This window comes from Vigna unguiculata, chromosome 1 (assembly GCF_037176805.1).
Source record: "Vigna unguiculata cultivar grain cowpea cultivar isolate G323 ecotype 2 chromosome 1, ASM3717680v1, whole genome shotgun sequence".
NCBI classification, from domain to species: Eukaryota; Viridiplantae; Streptophyta; class Magnoliopsida; order Fabales; family Fabaceae; genus Vigna; species Vigna unguiculata.
The window spans coordinates 23,831,292-23,852,707 of NC_140792.1; the positions used below are offsets into that span (position 1 = coordinate 23,831,292).

Below are 21,416 nucleotides of genomic sequence, written 5' to 3' on the forward strand. Positions count from 1 at the left end.
TAATTTGGTTTTATTAACAAAATAAAATTATTTATATGTTCTCCTCCGATATCCATTCTCCATTTGTTAATCATGTTTCAGAAAATATGTGTTTCTCTCCCACTTTTATCTCACCACCAGCATGCAACAACTTTTTTTTCTCTCTCTTTCTCTCTTTGTGTATATCTCGAGTAGGCCTAACCAACGGTCGGGTTGCGCCGAATTCGAGTTCAACATGACCAATCCGACCCAATCCCATTGGTTTAACATGACCAATCAGGTTCAACATGACTCTTTTAGTTTTCGTATCTATCAAACTCTTCCATCCATTATATAAAGAGAGGGGTGAGACGAATAGAAACAAATTTTTTTTCTTTTTGGGGGAGCAAAAATATTGAACGAAAAAACCCTATAAAAAGGTTGTGTTAGACCAATCAAGAGGCTAAAAGTTGTTTGTTGATTTGAAGAATATCATAGTGAAAGGTTTGATTTCTCTGTTCTCAAAAACTCTTCTTGTGGGGGCATTAATTAGGTTTAATCATGATATTATATTATTATTACATGTCTTTTCTTGGCACTTGCACCATGTTTTGAAGAGTGTTTCTTTTGGTTTGGGTTGTTCAAAGCTAGTACTTAATGGTTGATATGCCTTGTTATATGCATTTGGGTTAAAGTTTAATCAATAAAATTAGTGGGACTCGTGCTACACCATTGCCTTTTTCCTTGCCCATTTACGTGTCAACAATGGGTTATGTGAAGTTAACATGTTTTTTTTTTTACTTTTCTACTTGAATGTGTGCCCTTTTTGTAAGAAAAATATAAAATTGGGTCAAACATTTGAAGCTAAGTCCCAGTGAGTTTCGTTTCAACGTATTTACTCTATGTGTGTTCATTTGTTGTATTTATAACATGTTTTCAACGTATAAAATTGGGTCAAACATTCACCATTGCCATTTTGCATCTTGATTTAACATTAAGAGGTGGTTATTTACTCTATGTGTGTTCATTTGTTGTATTTATAACATGTTTTCTTATGCTAAGCAAATCTTTAATAAAGATTTTAGTTTTTTTTTTTATATTATAGGTCTCTGACTCACTTGATAATTAAAATCTTTCAAAATTCTCATTCAAAATAATTCCAATTAATTATCATGTTTGGTCTTAGTCATGGATGATAATTAAAATCTTTCAAAATCATTCCAATGAGTATCATGTTAAGTCTCGGACTTGCTTTGATAATCAAAATTTTCATAACTTTAATTATCATGTTGAATCTCATATTTACTTGATAATCATTATTTTCATAACTTTAATTATCATGTTTAGTCTCAGACTTGCTTGATAATAAAATTTTTCATAAAATAATTATAATGTCCTCGCGTGATAATAATTATTGTCATAACATTAATTATCATGTCAAGTCCTGAAATCACTTGATAATAATTATTTTCATAACATTAATTATCATGTTGAGTCTCAAATTCGCTTGATAATCTTTATTTTCGTAACATTAAGTATCATGTCAAGTCTCAGACTCGCTTGATAATCTTTATTTTCATAATTTTTAATTATCATGTTGAGTCTCAAACTTGCTTAAAAATCATATTTTCATAGCATTAATTATCATGTTCAGTCTTAGACTTGCTTGATAATTGTTTTTTTTACAACATGTAAAATTTCTCCAAAACAATTCAAGTTTATAAACCCTTTCAGAATTACCCAAAATTTTTCATTTAGAACTACGTGATGGCTGATTCTCCAATCTTATGGGAGACACATAGGAGCAAGGTTAATCCTTGTCGAATTCACCTTCAAAAAATCACATCTTTTTGAAATAATTTTTCATTTAGAACTTTGTGATCCTTGAGTTTCCATTCTGAATAGAAATACTTAGAAGCAAGGCCAAGTCCTTGTCAAGTTCACCTTCAAATTTTTTCCAAATAATAAGAATACGTAGGAATAAGGTCAAACACCTTGTAGGGCTAATTAAAAAGAATTTAAAAATGTTTTCTTTATTCATATTTTGTCTTCTTTACTTCGTTTTTTAGGAAAAACAAATATTTTAAAATTTTATTAGTTTTTCACACCTAATTTGATGGAAATGTCTCATGATAGACGTGTGGGGTGCTAATATATTCTCCACACGTAACTGACTCCCGAACTCAAACTGATTTCGCAAACCATTTCTTTTTACATTTTCTATAGTTTTCTTTGATAAACTATGGTGGCGACTCCTATTCTAATTTAAAAAAAAAACATGATTTTGGTCGTCATCCTGTCGTGACCCCGGTTGCGACACTTCATATAAACGTAAGTATTAATATTAGATATTACTTTCCAATAAGATAAGAAGATTAAAAAAAAGAAAATTAGATGATTTTATTGATCAAGAAAAAATTATATATAAGCAACATAAAATAAATATACAACATTTTCTTAAAATTAAGAACATAATATAAGAAAATATATTTTCTAACACTCCCATTACCAATGAGGTGATCAATGCTTCCATTCGGTTTAGAAAACAAATCACTAATATCAAGATTAGTGGCATCCAGATGGCGATAATCAGAATCATTATCTTCATAAGCAAAGTATGTTTTTATATTCTTCTTTTTAAGTGATTCTTGATAAAGTTCATTAAGATGCTTTGGTGTATAATAGGTACGACTCCAATGACCTGTACCACCAACGATAACATATATCTTCATCTTATTTGGCATTATTTTCACCATTCTCTTTTCTCTTTTTCTCATTATTGTTCCACTTTTGTTGATAAAGTTTCTCTTTGAAATTTCCTTTATAATCATGTCCATGACCATGATTACTAACACGACCACGACCACAACCATGGCTTCGACCACAACCAAAACTACATCCATGACCATTATTATGGTCACGAACTTGACCACGATTATATAAATCAGATGTTGCTTCATTAACTTCTGGAAATGGAGCAGAAGTAGTTGGACGAGCCTCATGATTTTTCATTAAAAGCTCATTATTTTGTTCAGCCACTAGAAGGCACAAAATCAATTCAGAATATTTGTGAAATTATTTTTCATGATATTATTGTTGCAAAAGCAAATTAGTTACATGAAAAGTGGAGATGTTTTTTACCAACAAATCCTCATCAATATTTTTTTCTCCAGATAAATTTAATTGTGAAGTAATTCTAAACATTGTAGAATTATATTGACTTACAGTTTTAAAATCTTGCAACCGTAAATTCATCCAATCATAATGAGCTTTTGGGAGAATCATAGTTATCTAGTGGTCATATCTTTCTTTTTAATTTTTCCATAATACAAAAGGGTCCTTTACAATAAGGTATTCAATTTCGTTTATACATTAATAAATATTATAATACATTATTTAAATGAAATCATACATATATATATATATAAAAAATGTTAAACTAATAGTAATTTGAATTTAGACATAAATTTCCAGCTTTTCAACATTATGGTAATGATATTAAATTTTTATATTATAATAAATGAAAGTTATTTATACTACAACGGCGGTAAAATTATATTTATGAGAATGAGCTATAAAATAAAAATAATTATATAAAATCATTAAAACAATATTCTACATGATAAAAAAAAACAAATAATAATATTAAACATTCCTAAATAGCTTTTGAAAACGTTCCCATAACGACCACTAGGCTCACCAGTGTCGACGTTAATATCAACATGTGTTTTCTGACCTTTAGCTCTTCTAATTAAGAGCTCTCTCAACCTAGTGGCTCCTCTGGTGGGTCTCTTAGTAGGTGCTTCATCCTCTGATGAAGTATAATGTTCATCCATGTATCTGTGAAATGAAAACATAAAAAAACATTAATAAGCAACTGGCAAATTAATATATAAAACATTATTTAACAAAACACCTAAATTTTAACAAGAATATGAAATTCATACATAAAGTTATTGATTGGTCATATGTATATTCCTTCATCGTGATCTTCTCGAATTGCATGTACATCATCAACTAGATGGATTTCATTAACCTTTATCATTCTTCTAAATGGGTGGGTGACAGCAATATTAAGATCACTCATATTCTCTTCATTAGGATCAATATGTTTTTTTCCATGAAGAGCGACAAACCAATGTTCAAACACAGGATCTTTAACATAGAAAACCTTAGATGCTTGTTGTGCCATGATAAATGGCTCGTCTCGAAAATCCACTAGAGTCATTCCTGATTCATCTATTTTGACACCACTCTTATTGTCAATCCACTTATATTTGAACAGTGGAATAGTAAACATGGGATAATCAACCTCCCATATCTCTTGTATTACACCATAGTATGACATTGATCCTACTACGGGATTTTGATCTTTAGATGTAGAAAATTGTAGCGACTCAGCTTCAAGACTGACTCCATTATTTTGTACTATGCTTTTATCATCAAGAGACTTTGTATAGAATGTGCAATTATTGATTTCATAACCTGTACAACAAATGACATCAAATTTCAACCCATTTGCTAACCACATCAAAGTCTCAGAGCATTGCGAATCTTTCAAAACCTCAGATTTAAACCAAGGCATGAATGTTCTATTATGCTCCATCAAATGCCATTTCTCTGATTGTCTTGGATTGTTCTCTTTCACAATGACTTTGTGTGCAGATAAGTAAGGCATTATCTCATTTGTGTTGTTCAATATGTATAGGTGTGCTTGCATCAACTCTTGCGATTTTTGGTAACCACACTCATACCTCGTATGCTGTTACTTATAAAACATTTGTTCAACCATGATCTGTGAGGAACTCCTATCGGTTTTGCTTTTGCCATGTAATCTGAACAAAACTCGACACTTTCTTCAGCAATATATCTTTCGATCATTGAAGCTTCTGGACGATATTGATTTTTCACATACCCTTTCAAAATTTTCATGTAACGTTCAATGGGATACATCCATCTTAAGTATACTGGTCCACAAAACTTGATTTCTCTCACCACATGAACAAGTAAATGTACCATGATGTCAAAAAATGATGGAGGGAAAAACATCTCTAGCTGACACAAGATGATAACAATTTCGGCTTGAAGTTCATCTAACTTTAAAGGATCAATGACTTTGCTACAAATTGAAGAGAAGAATGCACACAAACGTGTTATAGTTTGTCTAACATTTTTGGGTAAAATTCCACGAATAGCTACAGGTAACAATTGTTGCATTAAGATGTGGCAATCGTGAGACTTTAGGCCAATAAGCTTCAAGTTTTGCATGGACACTAAACTCTGAATATTTGAAGAGTGTACTTGAGGTACCTTGACACTCTTTAAACATAAGCAAAAACTTATCTTCTCTTGTCTGGACATAGTGTAACATGCAAGGGGCAAATAAGTGCGCCTACCAACCTCCCTTGGTGCCAAGTCTTCTCGGATCTTCATTTCAACCAAATCGAAACGAGCATTTACTCCATCTTTTGTCTTTCCCTGAATGTTGAGTAGTGTACCAATCAAGCTATCACACACATTCTTCTCTACATGCATGACATCTATGCAATGCCTAACTTCTAACTTCGACCAATATGGAAGGTCAAAGAATATTGATTTTTTCTTCCAAGGGCTCGATGCAGATGACTTCTTGGACGTTTTACCAAATACATGATGTACTTTATTAACTTTTTCATGAATTTGAATGCCAATTAATGGAGTTGGTGCTTTGTCATTCTCTTGATGTCCATTGAATGCTTTCTTTAACCTTCGATAAGGTTGATTAGCTTGTAAAAACCTTCGATGGCGCAGATACACGGTCTTCCTTCCGTTTTTCAATTGATGAGATGCAGTGTTTTCTTCACATATAGGACATGTTTTATGACCCTTGACATTGTATCATGAATGGTGCAAAATAACATTGCATGCATCATGAAAGTTTCAGAAGCAACAACATCAAATACTTCAACACCATCAACCCACAACAACTTCAAGTCTTCATCTAGAGGATTGAGATATACATCTATGTCATTTCCAGAGTGCTTTAGACCAGATATCATCATAGACAACATCATGTATTTTCTCTTCATGCAGAGTCCAGGAGATAAGTTGTAAATGAATAATATAACAGGCCAACAACTGTGGTTTGTACTTAAATTACCAAATGGATTCATTCCATCGGTAGCTAAGCCAAAACGAATATTTCTACATTCTTCACCGAACTTGGGAAATTCCTGATCAATATTTTTCCATTGCATTGAATCAGCTGGATGACGAAGGAGTCCGTCACATCTTCTCTCAGTTGCATGCCATCTAAGGTTTTTAGCGTCTTTAGGATTTGCAAACAAACGCTTAAGTCTGGGCACGATTGGAAGGTACCAGACTACTTTCAAAGCAGATCCTTCCTTCTCTATTTGACCATTATCTTCACTGTTTCTTTTCTGCTTGTACCGTGATGACCCACACTTTGGACATTTTTTCAAATCTTTAAATTCTTTTCTATATAATATGCAATCATTAGGACATGCGTGTATCCTTTTATACTCCATACCCATCGGACAAAGAATTTTCTTGGCGTCATAGTTTCGAGTGGGTAGAGTATTTCTTTCGGGAAGCATTTCATTCAAGAGCATGAGCAATTCTGTGAAGCTTTTATCTGTCCAACCATTGGTCGCTTTCAAATTCATAAGTCTTAAAACCGCTGATAATCGCGTGAACTTAGTTGAACCAACATACAACGAAGTTTCCGCATCAACAGATATCGTCTCATACACATGCGCTCGTGCAAAAGCTTTTGCGCCAACATCCCGTATCATGTCCTCCATATTGTCTTCTTCTACTTCTACTTACTCTTCAAATTGCTCTTCCCGTCGCTCTTCTTGTCGCTCTTTCATGGAGGAATTGGCAAGATATTCAGTCCGAGAAACAATTGGAATGTGTATTAATTCGCCGTGCCATGTCCATATTGTATAACTTCTAAGGAAACCATCACAAATAAGATGTTCCCTAACTTGAGTTGCATTCAATTTTCTTCCATTCAAACAGTTGACACAAGGACATTTGAACTTCACCCCATCATCACTTCTCCCCTCATAACGTTGCGCAAATTTTATAAATTTCTCTACTCCATTCTCATACTCAGCGCTAATACGTGGTAAATTAATCCAATCTCGATCCATACTGAAATTGCGTGAACAATTTCAATAATCTTTGAATCAATGCTCACGTCGTAATCAAGGTGTGACCCTATCCCATTTAAGAAGATTCACTTTCTTTATTTTATTGGTACATATTACTTTTAAAATACATATCTTAAATTTCACGAAATTTTGCCAGCATTTCGCATTGGCCTTCAGGATACACGAAATGAAAGTGATTATAAACCACAATCAAATATGCACCCGAAGATCAATACAAAACACAATTGACAAATATTCATGAATTTTAAGATATGTACTTTAAATATATATATATATATATATATATATATATATATATATATATATATATATATATATATATATATATATATATATGCACTAATAAATTACTAAAAAGTGATTAATCTTCTTAAACTGTCCAATCGGACAATTCAAGATTCAATACATTTAAATTATTAGTATTGTATCCCCTTATATCTAATTTAGAAAAATATAGTTTTTTCAAAATGAAAACTCGGGGACAATACATAATTTACGTATTGAATCTCAAACGGGAAACTAAGGCTAACTCACATATAAGAAAAACAAACAACATGTTTTAACAAATAATTAATAAAATATATAAAGCAAACAACATATTGGCATCATAGGAAAATATTAGAATTAGGAACCTGGGAGCGCGTAAAAAGAGCAGATGACAGTGGAAGATGATGCAATTCAACGCGTTTGAAAGCTACAAGAGATAACAAAAAACACAAGAGAAAGTCATAAGTAACAAATAAAAGCAAAAATAACAATTTCCTTAACATCATATATTACCTATTTAATTATAGTGTTTTTACAATTCTCTTAAATTCAGACTTAATGCTCTACATTTGAAGACACAATGCTCTTAAATTGAGACTCAATCCTTTCACAACATTAATCAAAACACTCCAAACAATTTCAATCTCAATCCAAATTAACACTCACAATAACTAAAATTTAAAATTAACATACACAAAACAGAAAACCAAACAAAAGCGCGGCACGACAATTGCGGCAAAAGAACGAAAATGTTCGTGTGGTGGTGGAGGGACGCCGGAAAACTTGCAGAGAGACAGAGAGAGGGACGACTGGCCGGAGCAGCGTGGCCGGACGCGAGATGAGACGGCGGCAGGGGGCTCGCGTGGTGGTCTCGTGTGGTGGTGGCCGGACGCGAGACGAGACGGCGACAGGGGGCTCGCGTGGTGGTCTCGCGTGGTGGTGGCCGGACGCGAGACGAGACGGCCATGGCAGGGGGCTCGCGTGGTGATCTCGGGTGGTGGTCTCGCTGGAAGTCGCGGAGAGAAGAGGAGACAGCGACGACGACAGCGCAACGGTAGCAGTGGCAGCACGAGAGGCGGTGGCAGTGGCAGCACGGAGCTTGCGTTGTTGGAGTGGCTAGAACTTGCAGAGAGTGGCCGAAATTTGCAGAGAGAAATGGAGGAGTAGCTGGCGCGCGCGAGGAAGAATGGGGTTCTGTTTTTGAGCCCTAATTAAACCATATGGCCTCGGTTCAATTTAGAACCGAGGCATATAACCCCTATTTGGCCCCGGTTCCCTAACACCCGAGGCCTAAAACACCTTTGGCACCGGTTTTTCCCCAACCGAAGCCTATAGGTCCCAACGTCAATGGCATTTTTGAAATTTCTAGCAACCTTTTTGGCTTCGGGCCTCCTTAACCGAGGCCTATAACTGCTTTTGATACCGGTTTTTTTTGAACCGAGACCTATAACTGTTTTTGGCCTCGGGTTTTGTGTGAACCGAGGCATAAAAGTTGTCTTTAATTTCAAAATTGCCACCGCACCGTTATATGCCTCGGTTCCTCGCCAACCGAGGCCTATAATACGAGGTAAAAACGCAATTCTGCACTAATGATTCATTCCTCTCTTAATTTAGTTTAATTTCAATTTCTTTTACAATAAATGAGGTCACCTTGTCGTGTAACTTTATTTTATTTTATACAAATATGAAGATCACATAGTCATACTCTAAGACATTTTTTTTTGTAATAAAATCCAAAAATAAAATACGAAAAGGTTTAATTTAAATAATTATCTCAAACTCTAGAGTCCAATTAATAGACTAATATAAGAGGGATTCAGAAGTATAAGCTTACTAACATCTGACGTGGAACTTACAACTCATTTTGAGTTCATACAATAAGTAATCCGCCGTTGTGTGGGTCTTTTTCGTTTCTAGTCTTTCTATTTATATATTATTTATATATTGTTCATTTTAATCATCTTTATCCTATTTGTAATATAAGACTTCTAATGCACCTTAAATTTCTAACATTATCTTTATATAGCTAATCACCTATAATTATGTAGTGAAAACAATTCAAAATATCGTGTATTAGAATATAACTTTTTTTTTTTTCATTTGAGAAGCTGCTTCCAAGTAACATTTCTTCTTTGAAATAAATCTTTAAAAATGTATTCATTTTAATAACTTCTGAAAAAAAGAAAAAAAAAAAAAAAACTCACCAATATGTACGTATCCGGCAAAAATATATTGATCTGCGCGTGTTCACCAGATGCATCCCTTCTAATTCTACTTTCATCTGTTTCTCAAAGCATTGCTTTTGTAATATATATAAGAAATTGTGCCCCCAAAAGCTGCCCCTCCTGTAGAAACAGTTCCTTTTTAATATCTATGACCAGTCCAGGGTGGTAATATTTCAACAACTGGATGGAGTAATTATCTTTCAAAAATTCCTAATGACGTTATCGAAACAGAGATGATGATGTTAACATCATAAAACGACGTCATGGTCATGGGCTTGAGGATGGTGATGTTGGAAGAGAATCAGATCCTCCATTCCACTCCACTTACAACTTGTACTACCAGCGACAAAGGAACAAAACCTTGTAAGGAAAGTAATAATAATGCCAATTAATAAATTTTCTTTATATAAAGTTGTGTTTTTAAGAATAAAATTACTTTCAGTGAGCTTTTAAAATTTTATGCATCTGGATAAATTGCAAAAGAATAAAATGCACCCTTTCAAAAAATTTACATCATTTATATCCATGATTTAATTAGCGTACTATATATGTTTAGTGAAATTGTATAAATAAAATAATGTGTGAAAATATATAACACGATTAATTTTTTTTTAATTTCAAGTTAGCTCTATTGAAATCAGAACTTTTTTAATTTTTTTCCAGTTATACTCAGTATTTAATGTAACACCCCATTTAATTAATAAATATAATTAAAGGAAACATCAACATCACACTGATTAATAAAAGAAAAGTGGCCCCGGAGTTTAAACCCTACTCCTTACAAGTATCCAAGGAAGTTCAATCATAAAAGGCACACCATGATGCCAAACAGGTACAAAGGTAAACGATAGTAGTTGATGATACACCAAAAAACTAAAATAGAACATGGGTCGTGGCCCTAAAGGAAAGCCCAAATAAAAGAACTCCAGTCCGGGTAGACTATGCAGCGAAAACATCTCTCCTCTATTGACCACGAGTACCTCTCGCATCTGCTCCCATCAATAAATTGATGATCATCGCAAAGGTAGAAGAACAACATTCAAAGCAATGAAACAAACAAAGGGTAATCTAGAGCCATAAAGATTTTTATCATGCAATCAAATATGCTTCACATTCCAATATACATATATCATCCAAGCATGTTATGAACTTTCAATCAATACACCAAGACTCGATTCAACTCATCCGGATACATATAACCTGGTCGGATTTAGCAGATGCTTGCACTTGTGGTGGATACCTCTGCTCACCCCCGAGCTATGTGTTACAAGTGTTACAATGAATTAATTCCCTCACACACAAGGTTAGCCCTTAATGGGTTTCAGGCCTCCTACTACTCTCACCACAAGAGTCAGTCCGCTCTAAGTGAGACTAACTGACTGCTTAGAGTGTCAGGATGCAATCCTTACCTTGAATCCTTACCAAGTTATATAGATGGGGCACCACCATGGACACCCACTAACAGGGGCCATGGAATTACGTCCCGACCACTGAAGCACGACCCTGGAAGTCTCACCTAAAGATTTCCAAGGAATTACGCACTGACATGGACAAAGCATGTTTAATAAATCAAGAAAGATCTATCATGCATATATATATATATATATATATATATATATATATATATATATATATATCCACCATATCAACCTTTATAATCAATCCCTTCCATGTTCTAGATCAACCCATACCAATTCATCATACTCCATCCATGAATATAGAATTCCAACTCATCTCATTACCATGCCACATTAATACCAACCATCTCATTTGTTTTCACATGTCAAGATCATACAATCCCATCAGTCGAATTCGTAACCACAGTCTATACCATGCATTTCATTTCGCAGGCCTCATGCATTATAAAGAGTACATCATAAATCAAAAATTTCATTTAATCAAACAAAGAAAACAGTGCAACTCGCAGCGGATCTCGCTCAAGTTAGGAGCCCTCGCTCAAGCGAGAGGGGTACCGTCGCTTAGGCGGTGGACTCTCGCTTAGGCGAGATCGCGACAAGGCGATGGGAGGCTTTCGCATGGCTCGCTTAGGCGAGCCCTTCTCGCCTGAGCGAGACAACCCCTCGCCCAAAGGTGAGGTTCCTCACCTGGGCTAAAACAGGAGCAACATGCCAAGGCTCTCACGCGTGCTCGCTTGGGCGAGCGTCTCTCGCCTGAGCGAGATGGTGCCTCACTCAAAACAAGAGCTTTCGCCTAAGCGAGAGCTCGAGTACAGCCCTGACCTGTTCATGCAAGTCTCGCCTCGGTGAGACAGGCTCGCTTGGGCGAGAGTGTCAGACCTCGCCACTATTTCTCCCTGCCACAAACATATTTTCATGCCCAGCAAAGATACCAACCATCTCATACATTCACAGCAGCATACAACTTCAATCAATCACGAAACAATACAAAATATTAGACCTCACACCAAACAAACATGAGGGTTCTAGCTGCCCTTATTTGGAAAAGGCTACCCAAACGACCTCGACACTTAAGCGGATGAGCACGAAAGTTCCCGAAGCAGATTTAAGAGCTGAAAACCCTAACACAAAAGGGGTACGAGATTACTACAAGGAATTACGAAGAACCAAACTAGCGAAGAAGAGTACGAGTTGAACAACCACTTACGTGAGTAGAAACGAGGTCGAGCTAAACTTGAATCTGATTGAACTTCAAACCCTAGCAGAGCTCTGCGAAAGGAAAAGGAGAGTAGATAAATTACTGTTTTGCAAGAACGGCAGAAATGAAAGGGGTTAGGCTGTCTTAGGGGCTTTGGACACCCTATGGACCAATACTTAGGCCCAACAGATGGGGTTAGGCCCCTTTAAATGTTTAGGGAGAAAAAGAAGGTTTTACATTTAAGAAATATTTTAATTTAATTTAATTTTCATAATTATTTTTTAATTAATTTTTATAATAACAAATATTTTGCTAAAAAGAGTATATGCCAATGTATTCTATCGAAAAGTAATAAAATTATAAACTTAAATATGAAAAAGTTGAGCGTATGAGAAAAACTGAAACTTTTTCTTCTAATTTTATTACTAGAAAATTGTAAAGGTACCAAACCTATTTAACTCTATAGAGTAATATAAAATTATCTTCCATTACCCACTAATCTATTATAATTTTGTACTGATTTTTATGCGTGGTTATCGTTTTCATGTATTTTGCCTAATCAACTCACGTGTCAATTACAGTATTTTATTGCCTTTATCTTCTCAAATTGTTCTTTTATATATTAATTAATATCACATCATCTTTCATTTAAAAACATACCAATAATAACTTCTCTTCAATTTGTAAAATTACTTTGCTTATAATATATATTCTTTAATTTCTTTTTATTTACTATTGTCTTTTCCATCTTTTAACTTCTCTATGGAACTCTTTACTAAGATATGCACCTTAACTTCTAAATTGCACAAAAGAAAAATTTAATAAACAGCTAACAAAGAAAAACCCAAACTCTTTTTTATGAACGCAAGAATAGAAAACAAATGCCATTTAGAATTTTGATACAATTAACTAGAATAACCATACTTAAAAAAAAAAGTGTGAAATGAATAATGATCATATATGACATTTTCTCTCTCATCATGTATTATATAAATTTGTTCAAGTTTTATGATTAGTTCCTTAAGTTTTTTTAATTGTTTTAGTCTCTAATTTATTAGTTCTGAATTTAAGAAAAATAAAATTCTCACCGACATTATATCTATGCCTAGAGGTGTTAAAATGAATTTAAATTTATGAGTCAGGATGACCACAAGTTTAAGCAAGATAAGTTGGAAAAAACATTATTTTTTTTGAAATGTTAGTCAAATTAAACTTGATTCACGTGGGATCAATTAATTTTAGACGGGTTAGAGATTGGAGTTTAGTTGACGCAACCCACAAACAACAATACTTTATCATTGCTAACACTTTTTCATAATTATTTTTATTATAATTATTTATTAGGTTTTCAAATCCTTTTAAAGTTTAGAATATTGTTCAATGATGTTTCAATAATTTGGGTACTTAATTATTTGTTTGCAAAAGGTTAACTAACAGTCACTAACACAAAAAGATCATTCCACATCACAAATTTCACATTAGACAAAAAAAAAAACACGAAAAAAAATGTCTACCTGCATTTCTATAAATAATTCATTAAAATTTATGTCGGACCTTGACTCAACCCACATAAATTTCAAAATTCACGTCAAACCAAGGCTAAAAAATGTAAAATTATGTTGGACCAAGGATAAATAGACGTAAAATTATGCCATATCACCCTATGAGTGACGTAATTTTACATTTGTTGAATTTTGAAATTTACCTAGATTGAACGAGAGTCTAATGAAAATTTTGTACTATATCATAAAAAATAGATGCACACTCCTTTCACCATTGTATCAGTGAGTGTGAGGCTCCCAACAAGAACACCTATGGGGTTTAGGGTTGTTTCCACTCCATTTTACACTTATTGACGCTTTAAGTGGTCATTTTCACTCAAGGATTCATTATGTCCAATTTGTTTTCGCATTAAGATTAATTTTCTTCACCATTGTATTTTCGTTTCTCCCTTGTTCATAGCATTTGATGGCATTGGTTATCGCTCTTGTTGATTGCATGTGGTGGTTTACCCTTGTTTTGTCTTCATGCGAGGTTTCCAATGACTTTGTTGTTACCATTGTATTGTCTTTTCTCCCTTGTTGATTGTATGTGATGGTATTGACTTAGAACAATTTTTTTAGCAACTTTGAGGAATTTCTTTTAAAGTTTTTTTGAGAAACTTTTTTTTAGTAGCTTTTTGGCATTTTGTGCTTTCTCAATTTTTAAGAATATTTATAGTATTAAATTTAGTTTTATGTTAGTATTTTATACTATTAAATTAGAAGGTGCAATTTTAATTATATTATGATTTATTAGGTGTTGATTAAATTTATTTTTTTGTTTTTATTAATTTACTTTTAATTTTAGATTTATTAGATGATGTATGTTTATATAATTTAGATTTATTAGATGTTTGATTACTTTATAAATTATTAGTAAGTACATTTTTATTACAATTTATTATAATTTTAGCTAAAATTTGAGCGAACGTTGGCTCCGATTTGAGATTAAGCACAAATGATTAAACATTAACTGTTTGTATGAAATCTTGAATTTCCCATTCAGACAGTTTTGAAAAATTATTTTTCATAATTTGTTATAACGTGTACATTGTTAGTTTATGGATAAATTTGTTATAATGTTTATGAATGAGACGTATTATTTTTCTTGTGTTTGTTGTTTGAATAAGATACATCAAGAGTGAACCACAATATGTGATCATCTATTCATCTTTGGTATACTTAAATTATACAAATAAAATTTGTTACTATCTCAGTTTGTGACTACCACTATTCAGTAACTATTTAAGTCACAATTTACGACCAAATTTTTTTGGTTGCTAATTGCAGTTGCTAAATTGTATTTCTTTTTTAGTATCATAACTACAACCCTTACTTTTAACCGTGTATTTCCATATAAATAAATGTTCACACTAGATACTTTTAAACTACTTTAGTTTGAAATAAAAGTTAATTTTTAAAGCTAAATATTTTTTTTAAGATACATAATAATTTTTACAAATTCTTAAAGATATTGCTAAAAGCTAAAGCACTCCTCATCGTCCCTGAATTTTAGTATAATTTGATGCTTATTCTTAATTTCTCATTTAGCACGAAAATATTTTTTTATTATGTCAATTACTTTTCATATTATAGTATTTATTCTTAAACAATTAATGTACTAAAAGTGGATTTAAATAGGGTTAAATATGTTTTTTTTTTCTTTAGCTTTCAGGAAAAATTGGAATTAGTCTATTATCAAAATTTTGAACTAATTTTGTCCCCCATCTTTAGAAATGTATAAATTTAGTCCTTGTAACCAATTTTTTTAAAGTTTATTTGACATTTCAAATGTGTTTCTCTACTAACATTGAAGTGATATCAAACAGTGCAAACAACTCAAATGTTATCATGAAAAGTGTTTGAAGCGTCAAATAAACTTAAAAAGATTTTGTTAAAAATACTAAATCCACATATTACTAAAGTTGATGAACTAAATTGGACAAAAATTTCAAAGAATGACTAATTCTAGTTTTCACTAATGTTAAGGGACAAAAAAAGTTAACCTATTGATGAGTGCATATTTTTGCCCTCATTTAATGTTTAATTATGGACTTTTAATTGAAGTTTGTTCCTAAAAGATTAATTTAATTGGAATTTCTTATAATTGAGTTTATTGAGCATGAAATCCAAAAACATGTTAAAAATTAATTTTTAGTTGCATATATGTTCTTTGAATATTTTGAGGAATGTTAATGCAACTATAGCTAAGTTGAGCTCATAGAGGTTTGGAAATAAATTGATTAAAGTTTCATGACACCATATAAAAGATAAATTTGAGAATAGAAAAATATCAAAATCATAGAAATCCAAGACAAGTATTACATCAAGAAGACAAGAAAAGCCTCAAAAAGTGAAGAAGTTTAGTTAAACCAAGAAGAGGAAACATACACTAAAAATTGGATCTTGCAGTTTGCTCTATCTTTTTCTAGAAAGAGGGCTGTGATAAATCATAAATATTTATTGTAAAAGATAATTTGGGGAAAATTTATCTTTAGATGTTTTATTTGATATTTTTAAATAATTATCTTATTTAATTATATTATAAAATATCAAAAGATAATAACTATCAAATCTTTTTAAATATGACAAGATCTTCTTAAATATTTTTAGAACTTCACAAGAAACAAATATATCTTGAAGATATTGGATTGTTTAGAAGATAACGGGAAGAGATTGCAAAAAACTGATTTAGAAAATTAATATAAATATTAGTTGGTGATAATTTATCATATATCTTTAAGTAATTAATTTATTTAATTATATCAAATATTGATATTATCAACTAAATATATTTGTCAAATAATTTTAAAATTGACTATATCTCTCCAAATGTTTTTAAATATTCATAACAACTATAAAGATAAATGGTATTTATGATTATTTTAAAGATATTTGAGAGATTTTAGCAACAGAAAAATTTCGTCCAAGTCCTATATAAAGAGACCAAGGGAAAGTAGAAAAATAAACTTGAGACTTCGGAGTTTAGGAACACTTAGGGAGAACTTATTTCATTCTCTCTCCACATCCTCTTTTGATTCCATGAAGTGTTAAGCTTCAAGGGTTGGTTCCATTATAATTTCATTATGATTTTTGGTATTATAATAAAATAATTTATTTGTTCTTTTTATTATTGTTGTGGTTTTCATTCATATGTCTTTTATCCTTAAATCACATAAGAAGTAATGATTTTACATGTCAACTAATTAGTGAAGTGTTTAAATCTATATGCATATGAGTCCAATGGTTTTTAAATTTAATTGAGACTTTACTTTGATTTTATTTAGAAACTTTCATGTGATTAAATGAATTTTTACCACTAATTGAAATTTTACTTTGGTTAAATTTTGATTGAGACAGTACTTTAGTTGAATTTCCTATGGATAATCTAAAGTACTCACCTTTAATTGAGAATTGTACTTTGGTTAAAAGTGAGAATAACAACAAATTAATTGAAACTTTATATTCATTGATTTGCAAATTTACAACAATAATTAATTGAGCAATAATCTTTAGATAACCGATGATAAATTTATTTTGAAAAATCTTGGAATAAATATATTTCCTTTATCATGGTTTCATATAATTTTTTTTTTCCAACTTTATTTCTTTATTTTCTATTTTATTTGATTAACCTTTTGTATAGTTTGTATAAGATCCAATTCATTAAGAATTAGATCCATGGTGGTCGGGAGACAACTTATGGTTGATTTTATCCTTTGTATTTGTTAACTATTATCTTAATAATACTGAAATTGTTAATAATCAATTTGATCGTTTAACGATTATAACCTATCTAAATAAACTCTCTTACAAGAACAATTTGTTCCTGGCAACCTCATTACGTATACGTGAATAGATTCCTGGCAAAGTGCGATTCGATTCTCATCATTAACTGAATTTCTACATTTGTGTGTATAATAAGTACATACATAATTAATATATATATATATATATATATATATATATATATATATATATATATATATATATATATATATATATATATATATATATATATATATATATATATATAACAAATTAAGAGCGAGAATAATGACAGCTTAAAACAAATTCCTCCCTATATTAAGATAATTACTATGCTCTAGACCGTTCTTTATCATGATTTACGTTTCATTTGTTTATCTTGAGAATTCATGTATAGAAGTGGGGAGTGTGGGGAATCTAAATAAAGCAACAGAATAAGCGAATAACAACATTACCTGATCAAAAAGCTTCAATTATTTACCAGTAGTAGTGTGGAAAGCACAAGAAAACAAAAACGAAAGATTTTCAAGTAATAATTCACTAGTATATTCCTTAATATATTTTTATCAAGTGAGCAAACTTCATCACCAATTTTCAGTCCTTTAATTTTTGAAGAGTGGGCATGACAGAAGAACAAATTCTTTTAGCTCTTCTGCATTTCATTTAAGAATTGTGCACTCACAAAACTTTGGTTTATAATATTATTTCATCAAAACACATGTTTTGTAAGTGTTCTGATCTTTGGCATATATATAATAAAGTAAATGCAAGCAGTGGATCATAACTTCTGCTGCTGTACACGTTTCTCACTGAGGTTTGATCCTAAGATTTGATTGGGCGGACTATATATTACCAACATTAAGCAGATTTGCTGCAAATTTTGGTAAGCTATGTAATAAAAATGCTCATACTTCTATTCATGATTTTGAGTTTTTTAAATACTTTTCTCATCCTACGTCATTGTACCTTCTCCTTCTAAAATTTTGGTACCTTTTCCTCTTAATTATATAAAATGAAATATTAACTATGATCCTGGTCACGTATATTGCTGGTATATACAAGAGAAAATTATTTTTTAACAAAGTTTTGTTAATAAAATTTTCACAATGCCTCACGTGACAATATCTTAATAAATGAAAAACAAGGTATGATATGACTTGAAAAGAAAATAAAAAAATTTGGTGTATGTTGAAAATCAAAAATTTATAAAATTTTTGTAAAAAATATTTTCTCTGAAGTTCTTTTTTAGAAGTTTTCCCGCATCTATATTATTATTACTGTTTTCTCTGAAGAGATCTATGCCATTACTATAGCTATTGTAACACTCCATTTAAATAATAACCTTTAATTAAATGAAATGTCACACAGAATAATATAAGAAGCAAAGTCAGAGAGCATAATATCACTCCTCACAGATATATAAGGTACTTAGATTGAAATACCAAAGCACACCACGATGCTAATAACAAAATGGTGTAAGGAATCTACAATATTCAAAATAAAAGCTAAAAGACAAGACAATACATGGGCCACAACCCTAAAAGAAACTCAAATGTGCGTAATTCGACCCAGATAGGCCATGCAGCGGAATCTCCATTACCCTGTTGACCACGAGGAGTTCTCGCATCTGCTCACATCAATAAATTGATGATTATCGCAAAAAGAGAAAACCACACATAGAACATACAAACAAGCAGAAAGGGTAAGCTAGAGTGGAAAAACGTTTTATCATACAATTGCATACCATTTTATAGTCAGAGATACATACATCAACCAATCATGTGATGACTCGCAATCAATACACTAAGACTCAAGACACGACTTATTAAGATACATATAATTAGTCGGATTCACCGAATGCTTGCACCTGTGGTGGCCTCTACTGCTCTACAGAGCCAATTGCCAATGGGTTTCACCCTACCACTCACAAGGTTAGCCTTCAAAGATCTAAGGCCTCCTGCTACTCTCACCACTTGAGTCAGTATGCTCTACGTGAGACTAACTAGCTCTTTAGAGTGTCAGGATGCAATCCTTACCTTGAATCCTTACTAAATTATATAATGAGAGGCACCACCACGAACTTCGTGGAATTACGTCCTAAGTATGAGGCACCCCCATGAGCTCCCACTAATAGGGGTCATTGAATTACGTCCTGACCAATGAGGCACCACCACACAACCATCGTGGAATTACGTCCTGACCATACCAAATTAATGTCTCACCAACCAAGTATGGAATTATCATGCATACAACTCTCATTTCAATATATACCATCAGCCATCCAACCATATTTCCTACATACATCATGCCAAACTCATCAATTATAGTCCATAAACCACTTAACTCATGCATACTTAACCAATTCATGCCTTGACAGAATAATACATTCATACAAGTGATCACCAACCAAAAACAGAGGGAAAAGCAGACACAAAGAAAATTCCTGCACTAGTCTCGCTCAAGCCATGGACCCTTGCTCAGGCGAAAGGGGTCTTTCGCTTAAGCTAGAGGCCCTCGCTTAGGCGAGACTACAAATAGAGGGCTATGCTAATTTTGCGAGTTCTTGCTTGGGCTAGCCCTCTTCGCCTGAGCGAGACCACCCCTCGCCCAAAGATGAGGTTCCTCGCTTGGCTACAACTACAACGACACACATCAAGCTCCCACGAGTCTTCGCTTAGGCGAGCCCTTCTCGCCTGAACGAGATAGCATCTCGCTCAAAACGAGAGCTCTTCGCCTGAGCGAGAGTTCGAATAAGAACCTCGGCCTGTTTTTGCTATTCTCAATTAGGCGAGCCAGGCTCGCTTGGGCGAGAGTATTAGTACTCGCCATTATTCTTCCTATGTCAGCCATACATACAAATCCAAACAACATAACATGGCATTTCATACATTCATAGTAGCACACAAGCCATACAAACATGAAACAAAGTTGAAAATGGGCAGATTTACAGAAAGTATGAAAGATCATAGGTTCCCTTACCTGGACTAGGAAGACACCGGTGCTCACTAAAGAAACCCAACAGCTCCAAGAGCAGGTTCATGAGTTGGAAATACTAGCCCAGACATAAAGCGAGGTTATACTTATGAATCTCTGTTGGTCCACAAAAAATAGAGCTAAAGGGAAGAGTATAAGGGTTAGAGGTTAACTTATGTGGAGTAGAATGAGCTTGAGTAAACTTGACAGATGTGGAGATCAAACCCTAGCAGAGTACTTTGCTGCAGCTCTAAGAGAGGAAGGATAAGGGTTTTTTGAAAAATGCAACAAATGAGGGTTTTAGGACAATTTAGGGTCTTGAACACCTTATGAGCCAGCCTTAGGCCCAACTGATTAGGATAGACCTTTAAAATAAGAGTAGAAAATAATTGGGCCTTACTGCATGATAGGTTCTTAGGGGTGAAGTGAATTTATGTTCAGTTCAAAAATAGAATTAAAAATGGAACATGGTTCTTTGATAGTTTAATTCTAAATGTAAAAAGTGTTAATAATCATAAGCTTGAATCTTAACTTTTATTTTATTCACATTTTTAATTAAGGAAGAAAATGACAAGCTTGTTAATTTCCCTCTTGAAATGATTTAGATTCTTTTTGTTGAGATATGCTTTCTTCATTAGGTGTGATATTTTAACTAAACCTTTTTCAGGTTTTGATAATTCTTTATCTTCTTTTGCCAAGTCTCCCACATTTGTTCATGTTCTTTTCTTCATATTCTTGTGATGTACTATCACTACTATGCAGAGGTTTAGAAGTCCCACATTGACTGGAAAAAAGACAATTTCATAATATATAAGTGAGGTGCTAATCTCATCTTATAAGTCGATTTTGTGACGTTGAGTTAGGCTTAAAGTCTACTTAGTAACATGATA

The 21,416-nt window shown here is 32.7% G+C and overlaps 1 pseudogene; it reads right to left on the minus strand.

Moving 5' to 3' along the window:
* Positions 1–2,691: 2,691 nt before the first annotated feature.
* LOC146888793 (uncharacterized) lies at positions 2,692–7,115 on the minus strand (annotated as a pseudogene).
* Positions 7,116–21,416: the final 14,301 nt, after the last annotated feature.